Here is a 27,484-nt window from a genome sequence, read left to right as displayed (position 1 = left end):
CTCCCTGTTCCCTTGAAGAGAGGCTTCCGTGCAGATGCCCACACAAATCAAATTCGTTTACTTAATATTTCTGTCCTGTCAGCCATGAATACAGAGCAATCTGTTTTAGGAGCTTAATTTCCTCTTAAATTGAACTGCTGAGGCAAGATGAGGTGGGAACGATGCTGCAGGAGATCGGATTCATCTGTGCTTTTCCTGTGACCTGGTGCAAGTGCTGGGTCTGCATCTTCACAGCACCTGCTGCTGTGTATTTGCCAGTCTGCAGGTCGAGGACATGATGCTGCCAAGCTGCTTTAGTGCCTTTGGACATCCTCAACAGCTTGCTGTCCTTTTCTGTGTGACAGCTGTTAAGAGATGTACAGTTTTGTCTAAGTTAGTTGCTTGTCACTGGCCTGCTTGTTGTGATTCAGTTTTGTTGTATTTTGGAAGCACTATGAGTTGGTTCCCAATCGTGTGAGATTTAGGAGAGTGGGAAGGCATAGCTAAGGCACCACTGTTCATATTGTGAGTGCTGCTTTGCAGTGTCAGACAGCACAGAGACCACAATATAGGGGTGTTTTGAGATCAGGAATGGTTGTAGACAGTGGTTGTAGGGCTCCAATGAGAACATTTGTGATCATCCACAAATGGAAATGTTTGAGTGTGTCCACTCTGGTGCCAGAGTGGGCAGAGAAAGCTGGAACCCTGCAGAGCTAGGCTGGGCTGTGTGTGCATGGAAATAAGCATCACCTTCCTGAGGAGTCTGTGCAGTGTTTACAATAAGAGTTTGTACAGAGTGAACAGATGTCAGCAGTAACTGCTCAAATCTTTATGTTTTAAATCCTGTGTGTGCTTTGAAAAGTGTCCTTTATTCTGGTTGAGGGCAAGGTGCCCTTCCTTCATCATGTTGAGGTTACATCAAACAAAGTGACGATTGTTAAGGGCAAAGTAAGGTAAATTATCTATTTTGCTCCTGTTTCCCTGATTTTGAGTCTGATCTTTCAGTAAATAACAGTTTGTACTTTAATCCGTTCTCTCCTGTGAAGGGTGGTGTTGAAGGTACCTGCAGTGGGGAGAGAGCAACTCAGAGAGACAGAGGTGTTAGTTTCTATGCTGGGAAAGACAGCAGAATGTGACTTAAATTTGAACAAAGATAATATTAGGGTGGTTTCTAAGCCTGGTTCCCAGAGAACTACACATTTGTTAACTGAATGTTTCTTGTTTCTCTAGTAAGAGAGCCTTGACCTGATTTACATTTCATGGTCCACATAAATGTGGAGACACTGCCAAAATGATCTCTTTCCTACTGCTATTTTCTAATATTCTCTTTCCCTCCTATAATTACAGATATTCCAGAAAATGGAGTGAAATGTTTTTCCTACTGTTTGATTATTTGTTTCATGCATATGCATTTCTGGGACACACAGTTCTGGAGCATGCAGCTGAGTGCACAGGCCTGGAGTCTCTGCAGGCTTGTATAGCTTTGAAGCAAAGAATCTAAAGCATAAGTAAGATATTTGCAGAATTAAAGAGAATTTAGAGGAACAGGAGTAGAGATTTAAATTCCTCTAAATAAAATCCAGTCTCAAAACCAGGGATAAGTTTTCACCTTCCTTCTGCTACCATCTTAGAGATGTTTATTGGATGCTGAATGGAGATATTTACAGACTGAAACTGCTCACAATTATAAGGAAAATCACTTGAGTTGCTGGCTCCTGTTGATGTTCACTCTAATGATCACATTACAGAAGGGATTTATTAGTTAACAGTCTTGAGTGCTAAACCTGCAGACACATGGCAGTGCAAGAAAACACTGTACATAAGTTGGATAGCTTTATTTTTGCAGCACTCTAATTAGGCACCTTCATAAAATAGACATGTGAATTTGTAAATCCAGTTCCCAAAATCTCCTTGCTCACCAGCTGGAACATATCTAGGATTCTCAATTCAAACATCTCAATCTGCCACATGTCTTATTTTAGCTAAGCCTCAGCTTTTAAACTTCAGCAGCTATTAGAAAAACGCTACCCTGCATCCTACAGCATCCTCTGAGTCCAGGAGGAAAGTTTGAAGCCGTGAACTAATTGTGCAGGAATTTAACAAATCTTGTCGAGATGAATTCAGCCAGGAAAGTTTGGGGCTGGCTTTGCTACCAACGCTGCTCTCTCCAGAGAGTCCCTCCCCATTTATTCTGGAGTTGCACACTTGGGTAAGGCAGGAGGGCAGATTAACGCAGGTTAATTCTCAGGCTCTCGCTTCCCCTGGTGCCAGTAACCTACTTAGAGGAGCGGCAGCGCAGGCTCAGTGTGCTGGGAGGATTGGATTGTCTCGCCCAGCAGTGCGGCTCTGGCTCCTCTCTGGCAGCCAGCTCAGGTAGGGATTGACGCTGTGAGCCACAAAAAAACCTCTGCTGTGAGGGATTGACGTTGTGAGCCACAGAAAACCTCTGGTGCCCAAGGACGGTGAGGGGGCCCCACGCACCTGATTTTTCCGAGCTGTTGAAACAACAGGCATTGGAAGCAAGGGAGAGGCTTGTGTAACAACGGGTGGTGTGTGCCTTGGGCTCTGAGCAGAAGCGCACTTTGCTTAAAAGCTTCCTCTCGAGCAGCCTCCACAGGTTCCTTTAAAGCCAAATAGGACATGTTTTTCTCTGCAAGGGTGGCAGGCAGAAGTAGGACAGGGTTTTGTCCTTTTGAAGTATTAATACAGTTCACAAAAAAATGAAGTGCCAGAAGATACAGAAACTTTAAAAAATAAAGTTGAAACTTTTGAGATAATTTATTTTTTATTACAGCTAATATTGTATTTGGTGTAAAACACAGAACATGTTTTGATATATCCTTTCCCTGGTGAAAAAGAGAACAAAAAGGAGAATCCACATTTACTTTTGATTGAAACCTTCTGAACCCTAAATATCTTTTTTCCATGAATGGTAGTGTTAAGAAAGACATTTCATTCCTAAAACCCAACAAAAAAATAAAGTGTAGCCAGCACAAACTGCTACTGGCTTCTGAAAGAGCTTTAGCAAGTGTGTGGGACAATAAATCACCCAACATCAGTCTTGGCACCTGTGCAGATTTGAAGAGGAATACAGCATCACTGTGGTGAATCCATTTTCTCCCGCATGAAATAGAAATTATCAGCTGTGTTAAAAGAGCTACTGCATGTGCAGTGTCTGTATGATTTGCACAGTGATTTAAATATCTGCAGATCTCAGCTCTCCAAGGAATTTTGTCTGTTGTGACTCACATCTTATGTTGTAAATTTATCTGTAAATGTCATCTTTTACTGAGGTATTTACAAACTTAAAATATTTTTCATAATTATTTGTAAATATTAGCTCTATTGTCAGCAGCAACAGTTTGGATTGCTTTGTCATAGAAAAGCGGGAGGGAACCACTGTTTTGGCAAGTGAGAAGCAAATAATTCAAAGTCAAGTGTTGGATTGGAGTAACAGCAGTAGATAGAGTGAAGTTCAGCAGTGATATTGTGGCTGCTGAAGGCAGCTGTGCTGCATGCATGTGTGAAGTGCAGTTTGGTGTTCCTCAGAGAAACCTTCCAACTGCACCTCTTGCATTTACCAGGTTCCGTGGAAGCCGGAGGAGTTTGGTGTGCAGCTGCTTTTCCAAAGTGTCTGGCAAGTGCTTCTAGAGGGTGAGTGTTTAGTAGATTACCTGCATGAGCCTGTAGAAATTTAGCCATTGACTGGGTAAATTGCATTGAAAAGAAGCCATTAAATCACTAAGCAAAATCTCTTTTGAACTTGCCTAGTATCTAACCATCTTCTGCAAGAGGACATTGGCAGGGCTCCTGCTCTGCTTCTTTGAACTCATGCACATGTCCTTGTGCAGCTCTCAGTCCTGCTCTGTTCTCCCTTGCCCTCTACATGGTCTGGGCTTTTGTGTTGCCAGCTGTGCTCCTCATCCCATTGTTGCAGGCTTGGGCATAGCTGGGCTGCAGTTTGCTCTATGGGCAAGTACACTGAAAGCCATTGGGTTTTTGCACTGCTTTTGCCTGTGTGGAGGTATTGTAACTACAGCTGTTCTTTCGTGCTCATGTGTGGTTTGTGCCAAATGCAGTCATTGCTGATGATTAATGAATAGTTTTGGTTTACACTGTAGACTGTGTCCTAGATTATAACTCAGCTCTCCTATATACAAGTCCGTAGCAGCACTGTGAGCAGCATGATGTAGAAAGCATCCCAAAGGACAGGATGTATGGGCACACAGCTTCTCTTGTTCCTTGCCAAACTACCAATGCACACATAGTTTCATCTTAAGCAGAGCAACAGCATTGCCTGAGGCTGTAACTACCATCCTTGCTCATAATGGCCTTGGGATCCTGAGGTGAGCTGAGTGCCCTGGTACCATTGTGAATTTGGTGAAATCATTGCATCCAGTTCAGAAAATCATTCACGGTCATAAATTTGTAAAGTGAACAGCAAGTTTTTTGTTTGTTTCAAAAACCTTTATTGCCTTCATCCAAGGATATTGTCTATCTGTAGTATAGCCTTTGTGGTGACAAATGGTTTTAATATTTGTCCCAGTTTGTAGCTTTTTCTTTTTTTTTTCTTTAGTCAAGCATGGCAGAAATAGGAGTGATTAATACTGAGAAAAGTTTGCAGCTACCCAGGCTCAGAAGTATTCATCCTGTCTTTGAGTATTCCACTTTCTCTTTTCACCTTTTCAAATAAGCAGATTAGATTTTGCCTGAACTAAAGACATTAAGCCTTCAAAAGATGAAGGTTTACTTTATTGAGCTCTCTTGAGAAGAAGCCCAAGGTCTAGGCCCAGTCTTACTTTTTATGATGGTCTGTCCCCACTGTTTCACCACTTCCTAAACCTCAGGGAGAAGCTAAAAAAAGAGGAGAAAGCGAATGATAGTTTTGCCCTTGGCAAAATGCTTTTTTTCACTTCCTCACTGTCCTGCCCAGCACAAACCTGTCTGAGGAAGCCACTGGTGGGGACTGAGACTGAGATGACTTGAGATGACTGACAAGGTGGTCAGGAAGTTCCAGCCTAAATTACAGCCCTGTGTGTCCTCAAAGTGCACTGGTGTAATCTTAGGGAGCACAGTAAGAGGTTAGGACAGAATGAGGAAGGGGTCATGAACATGCATTACAAAGGAACTGCGTTTGTGAATATGAGTATAGAAGCTAGAATAAACATGTCAGGAGCCCACATGTTTATTTTTTTAGGTATGATAATAATCTCTTTCTAGGACTCTCAAGATTACCTCACCAGGGTTTATATGTGTTTGTAAGTTTAAACATAGTATAAGAAACAAATGCCACACAAGCCAGCTCAGAATTTTTTCTGTGGATACACTCAAAATTACTTCATGGAAGAAGCAATTTTTTTTTCTATTAAAAATGGCATGAATTTCTAGTATCAGCATGTGTCTGCTTGTTTCTGCATGTTCCCCAATCTTAGTCAAGGGAAGAGTTATTTGGTATCAATATGCAAAAAGAAAATGCAGAAAGAAAAATAAAAAATAGAGATGATGATGATGTTATCAGGATAGCAAAGGGAATCCAAAGGTCTGTCAGCTTGGTCAAGAAAAGCTGGGAGAAAAATTTTCTTCTGTCAAAGGAGGCTGTAAAAGCATGCAAGCAGGTGGGACAGGTGCCAGAGCAGGCAGTGTGAACTTTTGGATCAACACTAATAAACTGAGTATTGTACAGGTGCTCTGAGGTTTGATTTCACTTGGAGGAGAAAGTGACCCATTTGGTAAGGCTTTTTCTTTTCTTATTATTCACACTGCCTTGTTCTTAGTGCTTTGTCTCACGAACCAGAGGTGAGGAACTCTCTGGGGCGGCAGTGCCTGATGAAGCCTGGACTCTTGTATTGCCCCTATATAAAGAGAGATTTGGGGTCTTGGAAACCTTGATGTCTGTTATTGTCACAAGCCATGTGAGACAGGTCACGTGGAGGCAGTGACTGATCACAGCAGGAGCTCCATAGCATCAGCTGTCTGGACACAGAAATTATCTGTGCTCCTCCTCCCTGCTGATCTGTTTTCTGTTGCTTGATAGTTAAGTGTGGCTATAATACATAGGGAAAGAAAAAGAAACTCATGCTATACAGCCCATTGTTAGGCTACCAAAAAGACTCACTGTCATCCAATTCCTTCAGCTTTGGACTGCTAGTAGACTGTGGAGCATGGCTGCTATATCTTATTTTCAGTTGTTAAATTGCATCAACAAATTGCTACCAAAACTAGGACCTGAGGATGGCAGGGGGTGGTCTCTGAAAGCAGGAAGAGGATAAGGGGGATAGGCTTTGCCATCAGAGTGTTACTGAAGGCTTTGTGCAGTTTGGCTGAAACGGCTCAAGAAGCAGCTGGCACCAGAGTTTCCCTTGTAGCCAGGTTAGAACGGGTTGGGTGGGAGCTTTAGAGGCTGATGCTTCCCATCTCATCCATGTGCTAGCATATGCAGGAGAACAGTTCTTAGATGCTGTGTGACTGGCAGCACCAAAGTGTGAACACTAACTATCCATCCTCAGTTCAACCACCTCCATGTATCCTCCAGACACATCTCTTTTAATCTTACTTTTTTCTTGTCCAAAATCTCAAAGGTGACTTGAGTCTGTGAGGATGCGCTGGGCTAGTGGGGCAGAGCTCTCTCCTCTACTGTGCTGCTAGTTTATTCCCTTCCTGTGCACCATGCTCAGGATGAGCACGGTTGTTTGTCAACAATGAAGCTTCAAAGATGTACAACTCAAAAGTTGTGCCTTGCTTAGCTTGATGTACAGTGTGTGCTGCACCATCCCCTTACCCAGCTGGAAAACCAGCAATGTACAGGGAACTGAGGAAACCTTGGTGACAGCTCAAACTGAGACAAATACTTCAGCTGTCCGGTGTCCATTCCTCGCCATATGCTTCAGTATTTAACAGTCTTATTAAATCTAAAATAAGTTTCCATGACTTTATAAAGCTTATTGTGTTTTTGTTGCCTCTGGAAGCTGCTTGGATTATAATTTGACCAGTTTGTGCCCAGGTATTAAGGTCAAAAGCAGCTTCTTTAGTTGTGTCTAATCTGTGGTTCTTAGCCCACATTATTAATGCTAATAATGCTTTTTCATCATAGTCTAGGTCCCATTCCTCAAGAAGAAGTTTCCATATCTTTAGTACTGGGTGGTTCTGCGCGGAAATAAAGTTCCCCATATCTTCAGTGGGGTTTTTCCTCTATTTTCAGCATCTCTCGTTTCTTCTTTCACACAGCCCTTTGGCTGTGACTCTTGCAGCCTTTGCTGCAGTTATTATTCTTGCAGTATTTACTGCAGCTGTAATTCTTGCAGCCTTTGCTGCAAATTGGGCTCTCCCCACCTCTTTCTTTCCAGCTTGTCACTGTGGGGACAGGCTTTGCAGACTCTGCCCTGTGTCCCTCTCTGCTCTACTTGTGGGCAAACCTTGGACTGTTCGTCCTTGCAGTGGGAGCACCATGAGACACACGGGGCCGTGTTTGAGACAGAACACACACCAGGCCTCCGGCGTACCTCAGCCAAACAGCCTGTTTCATTGCACGGAGCATACTTTTATAGGCAATTTAAAGCTCTCGCTCTAAACAGTCATTGGTCTGATCGCCACACCCTCTGAACCAGTCAAATGCGTGTATTTTAGGAGAGCTGTTATTGGTTGAAACATTTGTCAGTCAGCCTAGAGGCTGGTTTATGGAACTGGGCTGGGTTTCTTTTTATATAACCAGATTAATGTTAAGTACAAGTCAGCTTGTACTGCAACATCAAAGCTCACACATTTTCTCATAAAGCAATAAATAACCAAAGTAAATGTGTCTGGATGCTGTGGAGGATGACAGTGCTATGCCACTGTCCATGTAGACATGGGCTGTGGGCTGATAAAGCAGCATTTTGAGTAGTGGGATGTTTCTCGTGGTGTGGCAAATGCTCAGTCACCCTGCACGTGAGGCTTTGAAGTTTTCCTGTAGGATTAGTAGGCTTTGAAATTTTTGCTTAGTATTAGTGAGCTTCTATCTGCATAGGACATCTCTGGAGGCCATTAATAAAGCTCTCAAACACATTCTGCTCATCCAGCTTTAAAACTGCTGTATTATGAGCAATAAAGAGGTCCTGGTGAATAAGTTATTCCTGATGCAGATTCTGATGGGGTGCTGTCCTGCTGCCAAAACTGCTGGGCTGGTCTCCAGGTGTTTTAGCACTGTTCTAATTGCTTCTTGATTTCAATTCCAGCTGTTATCTAAACTTTTTTTTCCAAATATCTGCTTTTTGTGCTGTATTATTCTTCTCCTTTTCTTCTCTTTTTGTATTCCTGATCCTCTTTTCTTTCTCAGAGTGTTTTGCTCTTTCTTTTTTGCATCTTTCCACGTCTCTGTTCTTTCTATGGGGAGGTAACTTGTGACTCTTTCCCTTGCAGTTGCTCAAGAGAGCAGGGATTTCTTTCACAGGTAGGTGGTTTGAAGGGAAAATGGGTGGACTACACCTGAGAGAATGTGATCCCTAGGCTCCCACTCAGCTACCACTGCTCTTCTGGCTTTGGCATTTCAGCTTTCCTCAAAGCCCAGCAATAATCAAAAATTATGCAAAGTCCTTCTGACCCTGGTTAGGGTAACCCTCTGAGGTTACCTCCATGTGCCAGTATTGAGGCTTATTCCTTCTGAAAGCCCCCACTGTGATGACCTCCTGAAAAGTATTTTCTGCACTGCTTAAGTTTTAAGCACTGGAACATTCAGAAGGGAGAGTGCTGGGTCCCAGTGCAAAGCCTTTGGAGCACATAAACCTCACAAACGGACTGTGTGTTTTGTGTTTGCTACACAAGTTCTGTACTCTGTCTTTTTTGGTGAGGGATTTTCTCCTTAATGATTTTCCCACACCACTGGTTGTCTTGCAGGAGCCAAGAATTATGCTCATTGCTTTTGATTAAGAATCACACTTTCCCAGTTCTTTCCATACACTTCTTCTAAAGATTATAAAGAGATTTGCCAGAAGCTATTAATTCTTCTTAGACCATCCTCCATGTTTTACAGAATTCCTGAGAGATGAATGTGCTTCAGTAAGTGTTGATTCATTCTTTTGCTGATTTCTGTGCTGAAATATAGACCAATGTAAAAGATAATGGTAGCAGTTCCAGTAGTGTTACTTCTGATTAGGTAGGGCCTTGCTCTACAGATGCTAATTGCCTACGCTGTGTTAAAACCAGAAAATAAGTTACATTAATCACTAAAAATTGATTTAAAATAGTTTCAAAGTTATAAACAATTGATCAATAAAGGTGAGAGAAAATGTTGGGGCCTTTGGGGATTTAGCAATACATTCATTACATTGAACAAATTCAATACAAGGAGTAAATCAATGTCTTAACTTGCCAGCAATTTAATGTAATATTTAATAAAATATTGTCCCACATAATCTAGTCCAGGCCAGACTGATATTTCTTTCATGTGGTATCTGAAAAATTACTGTCCTTCTCCCAGTGAATTGCTGTTTGATATTTTCTGCAGAAGAAAATATGAAATAATAATGAGAGTGTCAAACACTGCCCTTCCCCTAGGCATATGTCCAGCTTGCTTTGGTCTGCAGCCTACTTGCCAACACTTCTCTGCATGCCAAAACCCTGGACTGGTGAGAGAGAGTCCTACAGAGTGCAATACAGAATGGCAGCCCTGAGCCACCAAGACCAACAGCGAGATAAGTGCATTGTATGTCACAGAAAAGATTGGATAAAATAATTTAAAAGTTAAAATATATGGCAATTTTTCAGAAAGGAAAAAGTCTGTACTGGGTGATACCTACTAGAATGCACATAATTGTAAGGTTTATGGCAATGGATCCCTGACCAGGGAATAATGTACACTGACTCCAGGATTGCAGAAGGTTGATCAAGTGCTTTATTGTGCTATACTACATTACCCTATACTACTATATGAAAAATCCCTTTGCCCTTGCCAAACAATCCGCTTCAGCTTTGACACAATTGGTCAATCTATCAAAACACCATCACCAGTGTCCAATTAAGAAACTATCTTTTGGTAAACAATCTCCATAACACATTCCACATGTGTACAACAACAGGTGCGGCAAGTGGAGATAAAAATTGTTTATCATACTTTTTTCTGAGCTTTCTCACAGCCTTCCCCAGAAAAATCCTGAGAAAGTCTATGACTCTCTCTGTTCAGAGGATATGTGAATACCACATTTATGTGCTCCAAAGGCTTTGCACTGGCACCCAGCTCTCTCCCTTCTGAATGTTCTGGTGCTTAAAACTCTTAGTGTGCAGTATCAGTCTCTCAAATTCTTCAGAACAAAGACCTCAGTTAATCTCAGTTATCTTTTCCCGGATTGGTTTTTCCATGCCCGTTTTGCCCTGCAGCACCCACACTGCTCACAGGGAGAGCCAAGCCATCCTCACAGCTCAGAGGTGGGAGCCTCTCTGGTCTGGCCTATCTGGGATCCTTGTGTGAGTTTTCTTGCTGTTTTCTCTCTCTGATAAACATAGGTTAGTGCACAGTAGTGTGGTTTCACCATGAGAAAAGCAATGGCTTGTATCTCTTGAATTCTATTCAAAAACACTGAATAATGACTGAAGTGGATTTCCTATCCCTTGCTGAAACCCTTTGCCAACTATGTTAGTAGTGACAAGCACCATGTTCCATCTGTCATCACTGTTGCCCAAGTTGGCAGGACATGCTTCTGATCACAACTGGTCCAGGAGAATGTCCTCCCTCTGCCCCCCAGCACAGGGCATGGTGTCCAGGATGTCTGATATATAATAATTTGCTACTCTGCAAAGATAGCTTTAGACATATTCTCTTCATGGTCTTTAATTTCTTCACATTTGTTCTCCTTGAAAGAACAGCAATGTTATTTAGCTGCTGTTCTCTGTTTATAAGGTACTGCTATGTTATTAGGTCAGGGAATTCAATCAGGAACAGAAAAATTAAATTAGAACAAATGAAAAGTGTACTTTGGAGGAGAGAAGTTCTAACTGCAAGGAGATGTCAGAACATACAGAACAGCTTAACACTTAGGTGTGAGATAAGGCCTAAGTGTCTGATTTTATCAGCATGTCTGCAGAGCACACAGAGGTTATTGAGGTGGATGCAGGCACACTTGTTAGTGTGACTCCAGCAGGAGCAGACAGAAGGGGAGCGTTTTGCAAGGTTTTGCAGTCGTGACACCATTGCTGTTACCCTCCTCTGTGCTGCTAAACAAAAGCCAGGGCAGGAGTGGCTCCTCTGACAGTGAACACTTTCTCCTGCTATGCTGCCATCCCTGCAGTGCCCTCCACCCACCTCCTACTCTTCTCCTCCTGAACCAGAATGTTTACTGCACGTGTGCCAAGGGGACCCTGCCAGCCACGCTGCTGTGAGGCCTGGATTCGGTCTTACGAGGTTGTGGCCAGTGAAAACACAGTGCCACTGTGTCTCTCTGACCTGGCTGGGCCTTCTCTGTTCTTTGTTGTTCCCCAGGCGTGTGATCTTTGCGACACTAAGTTGTTGGATTGAGAGCCTCATGGGGGTCTGGTTTGGCTAGCTCTGGACCCCAGCTTCACCAACAAGGACAAAAGCAAAAGACTAGAGGCACTCTTTCTTCTTGGGACTACAAGTCCTACAGTTTATTGTGGAACCACTCCAAGGATGCCTGGGAAGGAGCTGTTCAGGAAAAGAAAGAGGCTGGGATGGAGCCGTCCAGGAGAAGAAAGAGTTTCACATGGCAGGAGATTTTAAACCTGGGGGAAGGGGGGGCGGAGGGAAGGGACTACAGCCAGTGGGATACAACTGATGGGAGAGGTGACGGCAGGAACCAGCCCGGAGTAACACCACCATCAAGGGCTTTGGAGGAGAGGGGAGAATGGAACAAACCGTGTGATACAAACAAACCACTCAGTGCAATGTAAAACTACTAAGTGCAAAATTCCAATCACCTGGTGCAAAATAATAACTAAATAAACTACTTAGTGCAAAAAAACACCTCGTGACACCAGTGGAGAATGTGTCCTCAGAGAAGCAGCAATCCCTATATTGTGTGAGTTTAACAACCCTCTGCTCCCTTTCTCTTCTAACTGTTCCTGTTATTACAAACCAAAAAGGGAAATTTATACATCAGGCGAAGAGCATTGACTGCTCTATCTCTGTACTTTGGGTCTGGACTGTGGAACCACAGAAGCTCCCTATCCCTCATTTAACAATGGGCAGTGGTTTCTGGAAGGACTAGACCTCCCTGTCCAGTCTGAGCTCTGTTGAACATTTATCACTAACCTCTAATGGCCCTACATCCGGCACAGCCACTTGGATGTTATTTTTATGTTGGTTGCTGCACTGCTGTTGGGGTTTCAATATTAAGACCAGAAGCTGAGAAGGAAAGAGCAATCAGTCCTGCTGGCACATGTTCCCTGAATGACATGCTGAAGTGATGAATTTAAGCTTTTGACATGTTCTTCAATGTAATAATAATAGCAGTGATTACTTCAGATGACAGCAAATTACATAGGACAGGGTCCCCCAATGCTTACTCCCTGCTACTGAATTAGTTTTGGTGGTAATATTTCACTTGATTGAAAAGTAGCGATTAAAACCTGTATGGTGTCCCATATTTTCAACCTCTTCCAAGAAACAGAAAATCAAGCTTGGGCTGAAAGTGGGACATTGACATTCAGGTCTGTGTGATGACTGCCTTGGGAAGAACTGGTGAAGTTGCACTGGTTAGGAGTTGCAACCTCAGCTAATTGTGTGGAAATCAGAGGCAGGGAGAAATCACAATTTTTCTTTCAACCTAAAGACCAAAGCCTTATTTGTAAATGTGTATTCCAACAGTGCTCAACTGCAGGAGATCAGCAAAAAGGTGATTTAATAAAATTTCTTTCCATAAAATTTCATATATTGTACTTGATAGTGGGGTAGAGCTTGAGGTTTTCTTGAGGGTTTTTTTCCTTGCTTGGCTTGGCAGGGAGAAGCAAGGGAGAGCATTTTGTTTTCTGAAGTTGATTCAGTGCAAGCTTTAGTTGATCAAAAAGCCCAAGTTGCAAGAAAGTCCTCATCCTCAAAAGCTAGGCTGATGAAAGGCATATAATGAGGACTTCAAAGTGCTTAATGAGAAGCCACAGGCAAAAAGAAAACTTAAAGAATGTTCTTCTGCGCTGGGTCAGCTGTCACGTGATATTTGTGCCATGCCATGATGCAATGTCAGAACCGGGCTGAATGCAATCCCTTGGGCTTTGGTGTATGGAAGAACTGCTCTGTATGGCTGGGAAGACATTCCCTTGCAGACACTGTCTTGAGTTAAACTGTCCCTCCTAAATCTATTGGGAACTAGAGTGTTTCATGGAACCGGTGTGAAGGTGTCCAAAGCAGTTGTAAGAAGGCAGGGATGGCAGAACACTGTGCTTGAGCAACGGAACATTAACTTTCTTTATGGTTAGCAGCTGTGGCAGCAGTTTCCATGTTTGTGTGACTATTTGGCTTCAGAATTCAGAGCTCATTTTGTTATGCTTGCATTTCTCCCGTGGTCTGTGTGTTGTGTCCTGTTTAGGTTTCCCTATGATCTGCTCGTGTGAAGGTGGGCTGAGTTGGGTCAATTGCAGGGCCCACGAGTGAGATCAGTGCTGCTTCCCTAAAAAGTTTCAGCTGTTTTTTCTTGACTGCTGCTGATGGGTTGAAAGTGGTGAATCCCCTCATGCCAGTTACCATTAATTCCCAGAGAAACAACCATTTCCCAGAGTACCCATTAATTTGATGAAAATTTGATTTCAAGACTTGTTCTCACAACATGACCAGGGATGATTAACGGGTGTTGGCACAGGGCTTGCACCACTTATTTGACTCTTATGAGTCCTTGCAGCAGGAAGAGATGAGTGCAGTGGCTCAGAGTCCTTAGTTTTTTTGAGATGTTGACCTAAGTGAAAACTTTCATACATTTTTTGCCTTCTTTGTTTTTTGGGGGTTTTCTGTGGTGTTTTTTTTTTTTTTTTTTTTTTTTTTTTTGTGTTGTTGTTTGTTTGGTTGTTGTTGTTGTTTTGGGGGTTTTGCTTTGTTTGTTTGTTTGCTTTGCTGATGCTTTCTTTTGACAAAGAAAGCAGTAGCAACGAGGACCCTGCAAGTCCTTAGAGCCCCAGTTGATTATTGTTTGAATGTGGAGAAGTTAGCATTGTTTTACCCAAGAAAGGCATCACACACTACTGGAACAAAACTGAGGCCAGCAACTGTACATAAATTACACGTTATTTCTGTGGGCCTAATCGCCACACATGCACTGGCCATTCTCCTTACTTGAGACACATAAATTGCAGAGAAGCGTCCAGGTGAAACCATGTATTAAGTTTCCTTGTGTTTTCTGCCCCAAAATCTGCTTCTGTTAAAGGTTTGCTAAAGTACTGAAAGTACAGATATTAGTAAGAAACACACCTTTGAATTATTATTGGGTTTTGGAGTGATTTTATCATTGCCCTCAGTTAACACACGATTACTACAAATTGTGGTGGTTCAGTACACACTCCCACAGTGTCAGAGGACCAATCGTGAGTCACTCTGGTGCCCATGGCTTGCCATGGAACTGCAGTCACTGCTGTCATGGCTAATGCAGAAACAGGATTCTGCAAGTTTCTTGTACTTCCTATGTTACTGATAATGTAGGCAAGAGATGGGGATGCTATAAAGCCAGAGTTTTGTGAATGTTTATTTGCTTTACATGAGCTAGTCACAGACCTTGTGATGGTGTCTGAGGGGTGGCAGATGCATTTATAGATCGGGAGGATGTTGCTACCTAAAACTGCCAATGAAGATCATGAGGGAAAAGGAGAAGTCCAGAACTGAGCACACCAAACTTGTGTGCTTGGTCAGTGCCAGCAGCTGAGAAGGGAAACCCAAGGCTGGAGTTAAATATCAAGCTGAATTAGGATTTTATGTTGTATTTGCACTCATTTGTTCCTTCTTCTAATAGAATCACTAAAACAACCTGAAATATTAAGCCCTAAATATTTCCTGCCACTGTAAATTTGCTGTCACTTTTGAATTGATTAGGCACATTTTGGAAATCAAGCCACATTCTTAATAGGGGAGAGGTGCATATTTCCAATATTTATCATACTGTATTAGGTGTTTAATTAAAAATAGGTTCCCAGAGGATTAACCAGCTTTTGCCATGTTGATGGCAAAAGAATATCCATTAGCAATTTTTTGCAGGTAATTATAATGCAGAACTGGATGGCTTGAGGCTAATATTTTATGATAGCTCTAGTGGGAATGAAGAGAAATATAATCACTCTTCTTGCTAAGGGGAAAAGACAAATTAAACAAGTACATCTGTTTGCTTCTGCAAGTTTGCTAGCTTGGTAAATTAGGACAGAATTTGTGTGCATGTGACCCAAATTACTGGGCTGAGCTCTGTGTCAGGGAGTGTGGAGTTGGCTGGCGGCTCTCGCTGCATGCACTCCTACAGACACTGGCTCTCCTGTGCTCCTTGGGGAGCTGGGGGACTTGATTTCCATCATCTGGTCGTCCATTAGATTTAGCCAGACCAGCAGGATGAGATGTTGCCCTGCTTGTGAGACATACAGCATGGCTGGCAAAGCAAAGTGTCTTCCTCTCCTTAGGTAACATGCTGCCTATCCAGGTGTGATTTTCAAGAAACAATTTTACCCAATACAGCCAGCAACCACTGATAGCTTTGATATCCCTGTGTCTGAGCAACCTTGTCAATGTTGGTTGATCTTAATACCACTTGTGGCGGCTGGTTTGAGAGGAGAAACAACGCCTTGAGAGATGGGTGGGCATGGAGCACACTTGTTTCAGACAGCCCCAGCCCAGACCTGGTCCCTCCAAGCTGCTCCTGTGTGAAATCTGCTTCCATGGTAGGTCTTTCGGACAGATTGGCACACATGCCACGTCTATTTGCTGCTACTCATGTTGCTGCAAAAGCTGCAGATGAATAGGTTTTACTGGATCAGATTGTGAGAAACGATCTCTCACTTTTAAATTTCATATATTTATTAAACCTTAATAAATACAACAAATGGCTGAATAAGGAGAAAGAGCGGCACTGGGAGCACGGAACTAAACCACCAAAGCTCACCCACAAAATGGCTGCTCCACCTTTTTATCCTGGAGGTGGTGCATCAGGTAACTCTAACCCCTCCCAAAGTCTGTCAGTCACCTCCTTCTGTGCCGCCCTTTGGTGGAGATCCCTTTCTTGCGGCTTCATTGCAGGGCAGGCATTGCCCTCCTGGTAACAAGCCTGCTCTCCCCACAAGTGCCCCGGCTACCAAGGGTATCCAGTGACAACAGTGCAAGGAGAAGGGAAATAGGGCTGTGGGGAGAGCATATCACAGGAACATATCTATACATCTGTAAACCTTCTCTGAACATGCACATAATATTCATCCCTAAACTGTGAGAGCTAACCATTGCATTACCCATCCATAGCAAGGTCCTCAATCTTCTAAGTCCTGCAGCAATCCTTTGCTGTGGCTAATGCCTGATGTCTCATGTGAGAGCAGAGGGACCTGCTCCAGCTTGAAATATTCTGTATGTTATCTGTCTGCAAATCCAAGAACTAAGTCTGATGACTCTCTGGGAGCAGATTTGTGAGAGACATTCATGAATGTGGATCTATCTAATCACTCAGTGAGTCCATGGAAATGGGAGACCTTAAGGTGGGAGAACTTGACCCTGTACTGACAGGTATTTTATTAGGTGTCATATTCAGGGGAGATGGAGACACAACCTGACACTCCAAGGTTCATGCAGCAGAGAGAGCTTTTAATGCCTTACACAGCTTTTATATACCTGATTCAAAATAATCCACACTCAGACCTGATTAGCTCTGATTGGTTACCTCCCAATTCACGGACCAATAGCTGCCTGGTTACATTTTCATCAGGGATTGGTCTCTGTAGCCAAACCCCTCCTTCCTTCAGGCTTCACATGCAAGCTGTTTCACTGTCATAATTAGGGGCTGAATTAACAATATATACATATTTTTTAAATTGTTAATATTTGGTACTGACCGCAGTGGTAGCTGTCTCTGCTCTCATCATGCCCTGTGTAGGGGCGTATGTTTGCACAAGAGCATGTCTTTACTAGAGCTACCAAATCCAGGGCAAGGTGGCTGAAGTCACTCATGAACACTGGCTGGGGACTTTAGAGATGCCCTGAAACACTTGGCTCAGCATTTTATAGGCATTAGGCTGAATGAGTTGATATGAGGAGAAGGAGAAAACAGATGGGAGAAAGCATTTATGAAGCAGCTGCCCGGTAACCAATAATTTGGTACATTTCCTTCAGTTATTTTCATTAAGCCACAACGTGTGGTTGTCTCATTTTATGTGAGATGCATTGAATGTTCAAAAGACTCAGCCATAATTACACAAACACTGAAAGAGCAGAGGCATGTGCTATGTCAGGAATAGTTCTCTCTCTTTGTGTTGTGGAGTACAACAGCCTGATGCAGCATCCTTCCTCTATAGCCATCTCTTCTCTTTGAATTCTTCTCTGCAATTAACAGGGAAATGTGAGGATGATTTACAATGAGAGTTGTTTAAATCTGAGGGCTCTGTATGGAAGATTTGATTTCAGATTTGGACACATACGTGGCAGCTTAGTATGGTAATGCAGAATTTATCAATTAAACTTGCTTGATTGTCTGTAATCTCTGTTCCAGGAGAGAATTTAATCTTTCATTCTGATGACAGCCAGATATGTCACATCTTCCTTGCACTATTCTGAGACCTTTACACCTCAGAAATATAAGGCTGAATTTTTCTAAGAATTCAGAATAAAACTTATTTTCCTGACTGTGTTGCACAGTTTGTTAATGATGATGAGTGTTTATGATATTATATTAATGGTTCATTACCTATGAATGTTTATGATTTTATGTTAATGGTTCATTACCTGTGTACAGTAGTCCATTACTACCATCTTGCCTGCCCACCTCAAGTTCCTCACCAAAATGCAAGCTGGCTTTGCCAGGACTGTGCTGTGAGATTCGTAGGGAGAGGCCATGCCATGTGAAGCATGTCTCTCCTGGAGCAGGAAGATGACCACAGCTTTGCTATGCTTGCCAGGCCCAGGAGCAGAGTGCGAGATGCTGTGAAGCTCTGCTTCTCATTCCTGGTCCTCTAAATCCATCTGCAGAGAATTTGATTTACACCAGTCTCAGGCAGTAGATGTGAACACAGTTCCCAGTGTGTTGCATATAAGCAGTTTCCTTAGTGACTGTGTGCATTGAAGGGATGAGGTGCTGGATGAGAAGTGCTTTGAATACACTATTATATGGGCTAGGAATTCTACTGGATTTCAGATGTAAAGGACTTTTCTATGACAAGACTTAATACATAATCTTCTATATATTGCCATGGTGAGCAAGCCTTTGTTAGGTCTGCAGTTCCCATGAGGTAAGTTAAGGCCTCAGATACCAGGTCTGCCTGTAGGAATCTTGCATCATTTTTAACCTTGGGTGAAGAGAAACCTGGAAACCTTGAATTTGTGTAACTTTTGCCCACTTGTTCTTTGGGCAGAATTTCCAGAGAGTTTCATTCCTTCTGTGATTTTGGATTTTGGAGTCAAGGGCAGAAATACTGGACTGTTGGCAATTAGACATTCATTCGGAAGAGCACAGTCCCACGGATCTGGGACAATTTCCACCATTTCAGTGGTACTCAAAGGAACTCCTTAAGCCACTAACACAGTGAACTCAAAATGGATTTAAATTTTATTTCTGAAAACCTTAAAAATACTGATGTCAGAAAATAGTAACTTTCTAGCGAGCTTCAATTGGGGTAATATGCAGATATGGTAATGTGGAGATGTGCAGAAAGTCCCTTTACCAGTGAGGGTGTCTGAGACTTTGGGGATGCGGCAGCCAAGTCTCACCTTTGTGTTGCACCCAGAGAAACGAGGATGTCCCCAGACCCTGAGAGAGCTCTGCTCTCCAGTGAGCAACACAGTGGTGGCTCTTACCTCTCGGGTTGTCTTTGGTCCTCAGACACGAAGTGTTTCAGCTCCTTTGTCCGTGCCAATAGCCCAGCCAGCCCTGCTGGCTCCCTGTGCTTTCCTCCCTCGAGCTGGAGGCTGGGCCTGCTCCATTCTGGCACTGGGTGCCGTGGGAGGTGTGTGTGTGCAAAGCCTCTGGCTCCTGCGGAATGCAATTACATTGATCAGGAAGAAGCAGAGTTGTGTGCTTTGAGTTTAACTTTTCATGCCAGAATTGTTACCTGCCAAATCCATTAACTCTACAGTGCAGCTCAGGGTGCTTTAAAGATTTAAATAAAATTGACTGAAACCCAAAACTTAAGTACAGATGAGTGTTATTTACCTCCAGTTCTCCCTATAATTCTTATTTTGGAGCTAAAGCAGCAGCAGTAATTTTCTCCACCTTCTAGGGATACTAGTCTTCCATGTTAAAATTTAGATCAGTTGTGTGTCTGCATTGCCCTGAAGAAAAGCAGGATCCACCTGGACACAGGTGAGGCCAGCATCAAGGAGGAGTTGAGGGCAGCAGGAGCTGGCACTGAGGAGAGGTGGGATTGCAGTTTCTGTGGTGGCCACACCAGCCTGTGGCAGGTCAAAAAGCTGCATGGGCTGTCCCTGCAGGGGCTCGTGTGAACAGAGCTTTGCTTTCAGCCACAACATTGTACTGAGTGTTACACAGAGTCTCTAATGGCTTCTGAGAATGGAGCTCTTCCTCCACAGAGGTATATATACAGCAAGTTCCTCCTCTGGCTGTTACTCATACCTATTTTATATGGCACCTATATCAGTTTTAACTTTCCTCAAGGAGTGCTCTTTTGTTTTCCTCAGCAGAAGATTACATTGGTTGTTCTGAGCCTGGAACATGCAGCTGTTCTTATGGTGCAGGAGTGATTGGGAGGAAATCGGGCCCATTTCCCTTTTTTTTCCCTCATCCTTTGTCCAAAGAATGAAAAGGTGGATTTTTCCAAGGGAGGGCATACAGCCAAAGAACAGGCTAAGCCTCAGTAGACTGATGTTGCCCATCCTGCTTGTTTTGCTGCAGGAAAACTGTAGCTGAGCAGCACCACATGGGCACTGGTGGCACTGGCAATGGAGTGTAAAAATCAGTTCTTCCCCTTTTTCAGTGGTGTCATACATAGATCTGATGGACCTCAGGCAGAGTGCAGTCATGTCTACCACTGGCAGCCTGATCTTTCCCAGGAAGTTTAAAGATGTCTGAGCCAGTGACAGGGTGCCCGCATAGTGAGGAGTTTTTCTGTCCCCTTGTGCCTGCTGTGCTTTGGGCTCATGTTACCAGAAAATTACTGATTGTGCAGAATATGGAGCAATGGATGCATAACTAGATTAACAGAGACAACACACTGTGCAAGCAATTCTTCCCATCTCTGGAGACAGAAATAAGCAAATGTTAACACACGACAAGATATTGCAGCTACAAAACTAGTGCTGGACTTACCGTGACTACTTATATGTTTTCTGCTCTGATTACAAGTACTTCTCAATGCTTGTTATCTTTACTGTATACATGGGCCAGAATATGTACAATTTGTTTCAATCGCTGTATTTTGTAAGGTTAGAAGGCAAAAAATCAGAAATTAAATTTGAGGAGACTATAAAATTTAAGCCACTTAGGGACAGATTTTAATGGCTGTAATTTCTGATTATAGTCCTCTGTCATTGTTGCATTCAGCAGAAACTAAGTGCTCCCTGCATTGAAGTTTGAAGGCCTAAAGTGCTAGAGTTGCTCTTTAACTATTAATTAAAGTGTTCTGTTAAGATGGTGAAATCATAATAGATATTCTGCAGTTGGTATAATTAATTATCTGATTTATCTAAGTCATTGTGGCTTTGTGAGAGTAAAAAAAATTATTACTAGCTTATTGTTATGTCTCTACATCACAGCCTTATTACTTGGATACAGAAGGTTATTATGAAATCTATTTATCTGTAACCTAGTTACATGCCTGAAATATTAGTGCCAGGCACTGCATTTCAATAATTAAAGGTAGATTTTTTTAAAAACTAAGGACATACACAGTCAATACTGACCCTAGTTTAAATCTTTATTTTTAAAAATATATATATGCTAATGTCAAGCAAACTAGTTTTCTTTTAGCTTTGTAATTTTTTAGATCCTTTTTTACTCTATCAAGTTATGCTAGTCCTCAGCTAATTGGTACTAATGTGTGCCTGAATAGATAGAGAGGAAAAATATTGGTTGTCCTTTCTTGAAAGGGCTGGTCTTCTTTTTCGTGTTTTGAACAATACTTATTGATGCCATTCAAAGGCACTCCTTGCTGAAGGATGAGAAGTTTCCAATAGCCAGCAATGATTCAGCACCACATTTGTGTATAACAAGAGAATCATCATAAATACAGTAGCCAACAGCAAAGCATGTCTGTAGTGTCATGTTTTTGTGGAATAAAATAAGGAATGGTTCATGTATGAGACATCAGCATAGCCATGCTAGAGGCATTTTGGGGAAACTGCAGTCCCAAACTGCCATTTAAGAGCGAAGTGGTTTCTGTGAAAAGAATTAAGTGTTATAAGCATTAAGAAAGTTAGTGTTATGACAATCAAACTGATCAAAGGAAAAAGAAACTATTAACAGGAACATCTCTGAGTTTTAGTGAATTTGTTTATCCATTCTGGCAAATGCCCATTTGCCACCTGGTTTATCTGTTCAGGAAGGTGCTTGGAGAAGAGATGCAGTACATTTCTGCCCCAAACAGCTTCACACTCTGTTCAGAGGGCCCATGCACAGATCTTGGGACTTGCAGGCAGCATCAGGACAAGAAATCTGTGTAGCCTCATTTTAAATACATTTCTCCACTGAGATTTTAGAAGAAGGAGCGTGAATTTTAGCAGAAACTGTAAAAAAGCATCCCGCAGGCAGGGAATTCTTTACTCCCACTGTGTTAGCTATTTCTGTGCTACACTGAGCAGAGATTTGAAATGTAATGTTGGTCTTTTAATAGAAAACTAACTACAAGCAAGAAAGTGGCAGTCGCCGTATCAAGGGCTTAAATGCCACATTGGCTCTAATCTGTAAAAAAATGAATCCGTAGTAGCTTGGTGGACACAAAGATCCTGCTCCTCTTGGTCCAGCTGTGGTAGCTCTGGTAGCTCATCCTGCAGAGGCTATTTGTCCTGGGAACTTTGAATACAGAAAGCAGCAAATGCAGCTCCAGGATATTCTGTGGTACATGCAGAATGCACCTGTACATCCTCGTCTCGTCCTTTCTGTTTCTGCCTGGGGGAATGCCTGTCCTCTGCCAGCTCCTCCTGGGAGTGGTGCTGGTCCAGAGCTGCCCAAGGGCTTGAAGGCTCAGTGCATCACCCTGTCCGTTCATGTTTTATGGATGGAGGGGAGACCATGAGCATCCTTGGGTCTGGCACCCATGGCTGGAAGGAAGCAGGATGAATTTTTTCTACTGCCCAGGTTAAAACAAGCCAGGACACCAGCCAAATCTTAAGGCAAGTATGCAAGAGTGTAATGTGGGGATTTTGTAGGGTAGGTTCGTAGCAGAAACTCAAATGACCACATAGGGTATGTTCATAAGAAAGCCAGAACATAGAAAACTAGTGATGTGTATGCATAGACTACATTAATTTTCTGGGCATTTCTACTCCATAATATCAGCTGCAATCATTAAAAATTTAATTATCTGCTTTGGCACAGGTACAAAATAATAATCCTGTCTTGCTTGTCAAAACTGAGATGGTGGCTGATGGCAGCTGTGTGATTGTCTCTGCCCCAACCATGAATTTCATTAACTCCATCAATGTGACAACTGCGGAGTCCTGCTATTGACAGGAACTCCATGGTAAATTTGCTAAATTCCTTGGCTTGTGCTGCTGCTCAGCTCTGTTGTAATACAAAGATATTTTAATGAATCCTAGGAGCCAAATGATGTGTACCATAAAGACTACTCCACAGTTTTTCAATCTTATACAATACATAGAAATTAGTCATTTAGTTCTTGAAAGGGTAGAAAATGTGTAGAGTTCACATCCCCAGTGAAGCATGGTTCAGTGCTCATCATGATATAGTTATTTATCAGTGACTATACTGGAAGAAGTGTTTGAATTCAGCGCCTCTGCCATTTCTAAGAAGAGCATTGCTGGGAGAACTGTCAGCTGCTTGATACCAAGTTGTTTGTTACGTCTTTTTATAATTCATAATATCAGCTCAGCCTTTTTTCAAACAAGTCTGACTTGCTTATTTAAACACTTAATAATCTTCACAGAGGCCCTCACCCAATAATGCAGGCATATATTCCTATTTGAAGGAGTTATGTTTACATAGCAGTGAAGATTAGAAGGATTAAATGTCTTAATTATTAGCCTATATGTTTTTAATGAAAAACTGCAGGTGTCAGTGTTGGGGGAAGCAGCAAAGCTCCTTGGTGTCACAGTCACTTCTCTCCAGGAATGGGGCGCTCGCTCTTTCCACAACATCATCAGTTGCTCCAGCTGTCAGGCCAAAGGGGCATCAGTGAAGAAGCCCAATTGTTTCTTGAATGATAATCCTGTCCACAGATGGTGTCAGAGGGTAATGAGAGAAGTGCACTCTTGCTGTGGCTGTCCCTGACTGCTCCTCTCCAAACGGGGAGACTGCAGAGATCAATGCTGTACATATCAGTCCTGTCCAGAGCTGATTCCCCATCCCCACAGCAGTGGCTGTACAATGAAAGCCTGCTGTAGCCAGCATGGAGAGATGGAGTTCTAGGTGTGCTCAAGAAATTTGGGGTTTTGGCCAATAGTTACAGTAATCTGACTAATGAAAATTACAATTTGACACACTGCATGTGCTGCCAGAAATGACTGTGCAATATTAATAACTGCTAACAAATGCTATCAAATGCCATGGCTATGACTTTTACTGTGATCCACTCTCTAACAGTCAAGGCAGGATCTCTGGAGATGGGCTTAGAAACACCAAATATTGATCTGAATCTTGCATTACTCCCTAGGTCCCTTTGGTAGTTTGTGTGTTTAATCTACTCTTAACTTTATTTAAACTATTTTTGCAGCTTTGAAAGATGTGTTCTTGATTTTGCCAAGTGTGACCAATTGACTGTAAAGTCTTTTAAAATAATTTATTGGAATGCAGTATATTGCTTTAATTCAGAGTGATTAATGCTTAGTCTCCTTTATGAATTACATGTACAGGTCTAAGGGATCATTTCAAATAAATGTGGATTGTAAGTGGGGTAGCACTGCTGGCAGTCTTCTGGGCTGTGGACAATGGTTTACTACTGTCTTTTAAGATGAGTAGAGCAAGTTTTCACTTGGTAGGGTAGGATACCAGTAGGATAAGGACATGGATTGGATAGGATAGGGTAAGATAGGATAGGATAGGATAGGATAGGATAGGATAGGATAGGATAGGATAGGATAGGATAGGATAGGATAGGATAGGATAGGATAGGATAGGATAGGATAGGATAGGATAGCAGTAGGATAAAGGCAGGGTTAGAGTAAGTAAAGCAAAAAGAATCTGTATGACTCTGGGAACAGAATTTTTTCAGAAAGAATGAAGGTATTATCCATAAAGTAATTGTTTTGATAGACTCTCAGTGGCCCACTGAAGATGTATTTGGGTTTGCAGTCATGCAGTAGAATCAGGTAGATAACCATCGGCCCAGTTAAACTTGTCATCTGTAGTTGTCTTTCCAGGTACCAAAGACCATCAACTTTTAATGAGATTGATTGCTAAGGAGCATTTGATGTGTTCATATTTCAACTGGGCTGAGCAATGGAATGCCCATAACACTTAAAACAGTAGCTTGACTTTTTAATGTCAGTTAAAAGCCTTTTCTTGAGCTGGCATAATTTCCAGAGGTATGTGCGTTTCATTATTGGAATGCCCTCATAAATAGCTAGATAATGTGGCTGTGATTCCAGGTCCTTGCCAGAGTTTTGTTCTACAAAAAGAGAATCTAAAATTAATTATTCCCAGGACCTACATAACTTAGAGAGTTCATAATGACTGGTGAGGCAGCCACTGTGTGCAAGCAGGTGGGGACAGGCATGAGGAAGATTTGACTGACTGTGCTGGGGAACCACGATGCTCTTATGAAATTATGCCAGGAATAATTATGAAAATGACACATCTTCCAAACAATTAAATTGCTTCTGAGCAAAAATCTGCTTGGAAATAATAAATGACCACTGCAGTTTATGCTGTGACCATAGGATGAATCTCCTTAGTAAATATCTTGTATGCTGGTGGGTGTAAAAGGTTATTCCTGAAGCAAACACAGTGCAAAGTGAAAATGGTAGAGAATAGTAACAGGCAGCAGCTTGCAGAGCTGTTCTAAGCCCTAGAGCTTGAGCACAGGAGGCTGCACTGTGATGGGCACTTCCTTTACCCCTGTGGCTTCCCTTGGAGCAGTACCTAATCCAGAAGGGCTCTGCACAGTTTTCTGCTACACAGAGAGGCAATGCTCCTTATTTTCCTATCTCTTTTGCAATAAAAAGGTCGTAGCTCTGCTGCAGAGGAATAGCAATAGAGCCAAGAGCAAAATTTGCCATTCTTCTTTGCCAACCAGCAGCATTCTCTTTAATTTTTAATGATTACAAACTACCCTATTCATGAGGCTTTGGAAATATCAATAATGTATGTACATTTTGGGGTGGGGGGGGAAGGCAAGTGATGTCATCTATCTTCAAGTGTGTGATTATGATGTGAGATGAGGTACTGACAGTTCAAAATCCTTTATAAATGAATTAAATTGCTTCATCTAAAAAGAATAGCATGAACAAGATCAAAACTGTTATTTTCTGAGATAATAAATAAAGTAATAATGTGATTGTTAATTTCCCTGGTTGAGGTTTGGAATCAAATTTAGAAAGGAAAAACTGAACATAGGTGCGAACTCATTTCTAACAATTGTTTTATCTCAAGAGGATCTTGGGTTCCCTTTCCATCGGAGAGCACTTGGGTTGTGTTGAGAAAAAGCCTGATATAAAACACAAACTAAAGCAGGCAAACCCAGGAAATTAACACAGGCCTTCCCAAACCTACTTTGATTGAAGTTCACTGAGTGAACTGCTGTGATAATGTCAGCTAGTCCAGCTTTACCTTTAGGGAGAGGCTGCACCCCTGTCAGTATGCTGGGAAAGCAGTGCTGGTGTGCCATTATTGTACAGCAAGGTTTGCTGTTAGCTGGGCAGGGATCACTTTGTACTGGGGCACTGTGCTAAACTGAGTTCACTGAGTTAATTAATGTTAAGTGTACATTTCTATTGGGAGAGTCTTTCTGCTTCCTTAAAGAATTTTCCTCAAAAAACAGAGCTGGTGGTTCCTACAGTTTCCGTCTGTCCAGCCCTAAATAACCTGCTAGCACATAACTAAGAATCCTCCTCACACTGATTCTAAAATACCCATTAAAAATGCTTAAATTTATTTGCACCTTCCAGAGGCAAATATCTGTTCTTGTTTAAAACCTTCTGTAAGGAAATGTGTGTCACATCATTGTCACATGCTGTCAAATTAGAAGTGTTGGTCTGAGGAGATGTCCCCATCATTTTTATAGCACAAGCACACCTCACTTCACTCCCTGCTTACAGATAGGTACCAAACAAATCAAAGTAATTAGGAATTAAGAACAATCTATTTCAGACCACAACCATTTGAAATTTCAAAGTACATACCTTGCCTTGCAACTGCTGCTATTCTGGCTGGATTTTTCCTCTTCAACCAAGTTAGCATGACAAGGATGTGATAGCAAAGGATGAAACAGCTGGGTCCTTTTCAAACTATGTCAATTATTAACTTTTCTCTGTTTATCAAGGAAAGAATCCACAAGGGTTTATTTTTGGGGTTTTGGAGGAGTTTGTTGTTTTTCATTCCCTCAAGTTTTTTCAGTATCATGTCCAAGTAGAATTCGCTGCCTTATATTGGATCCTAAATCATGGTTGAGTTCTAAGAAGGTGAAGGGGATCTCTCCTTCCATTTGCAATTCCTTCCTTGTGTAAAACAGTACAAACTCAATGTTAAGCCAATATCTACTTAACAAAATTACCCTAAGAGATACTTTGTTGGCAAGAGGAAAGGAAAGGGCAGGGGGGAGCCATCCCGCTGTTTCAATGTTTAAGCTTAAATCTGGAAAGGAAGAGCTTGGGTTTGTCTTTTTGTTTTATTTATTTGTCGTTATTCACCCATGCAGTTGTTTTTAACACTTCCCCAGTTGCTGAAGCGTCTTCTCACTGATAGTGCAAGTGAATAAGTCCCATGCAACTGTTTTTTCCCATATTTTGCATAAGCACTATTAAAATACAGCTCTTCACTCTGGTGCCATGTATGCTAATCAGTCTCATGCAATTCAAAAGCAATTCAAAGGAACTCTGAGTACTGCATACTTTTTAATCATCTTCTTGTTACAATTAACAACAATAATTAGTGCTATTTGCAACAACTGTGTATCATTTTAATTTGGTAATATCTCCTGTTGTGAGGGAAATGGTCAGGTTGCAGTATTTAGAAAAACACAAATGCCTGTATGAAAAGAGAGAAAAGTTGTTTTAATATTCAAATTAATTTTGAGTTGGGAT

General features: G+C 42.1%; 1 protein-coding gene across 2 annotated transcripts in view; it reads left to right on the top strand.

Moving 5' to 3' along the window:
• The window catches only part of LOC131089684 (Kv channel-interacting protein 1), a 170,283-nt gene that overhangs the window by 11,555 nt on the left and 131,244 nt on the right, over positions 1-27,484 (top strand). Inside the window, exon 2 of one of the 2 annotated variants that reach the window (XM_058034517.1) lies at positions 3,564-3,633. The exons of the other annotated variant lie outside the window; for it this stretch is intronic. The gene's annotated coding sequence lies outside the window, so the exon portion shown is untranslated. The remainder of the gene's footprint in view (positions 1-3,563; positions 3,634-27,484) is intronic. 2 annotated transcript variants of the gene reach the window in all.

Source organism: Melospiza georgiana, chromosome 15, assembly GCF_028018845.1.
Source record: "Melospiza georgiana isolate bMelGeo1 chromosome 15, bMelGeo1.pri, whole genome shotgun sequence".
NCBI lineage: Eukaryota > Metazoa > Chordata > Aves > Passeriformes > Passerellidae > Melospiza > Melospiza georgiana.
The sequence above is the reverse complement of the archived record's forward strand: the minus strand, read 5'-3'. Positions and strand labels throughout refer to the sequence as shown.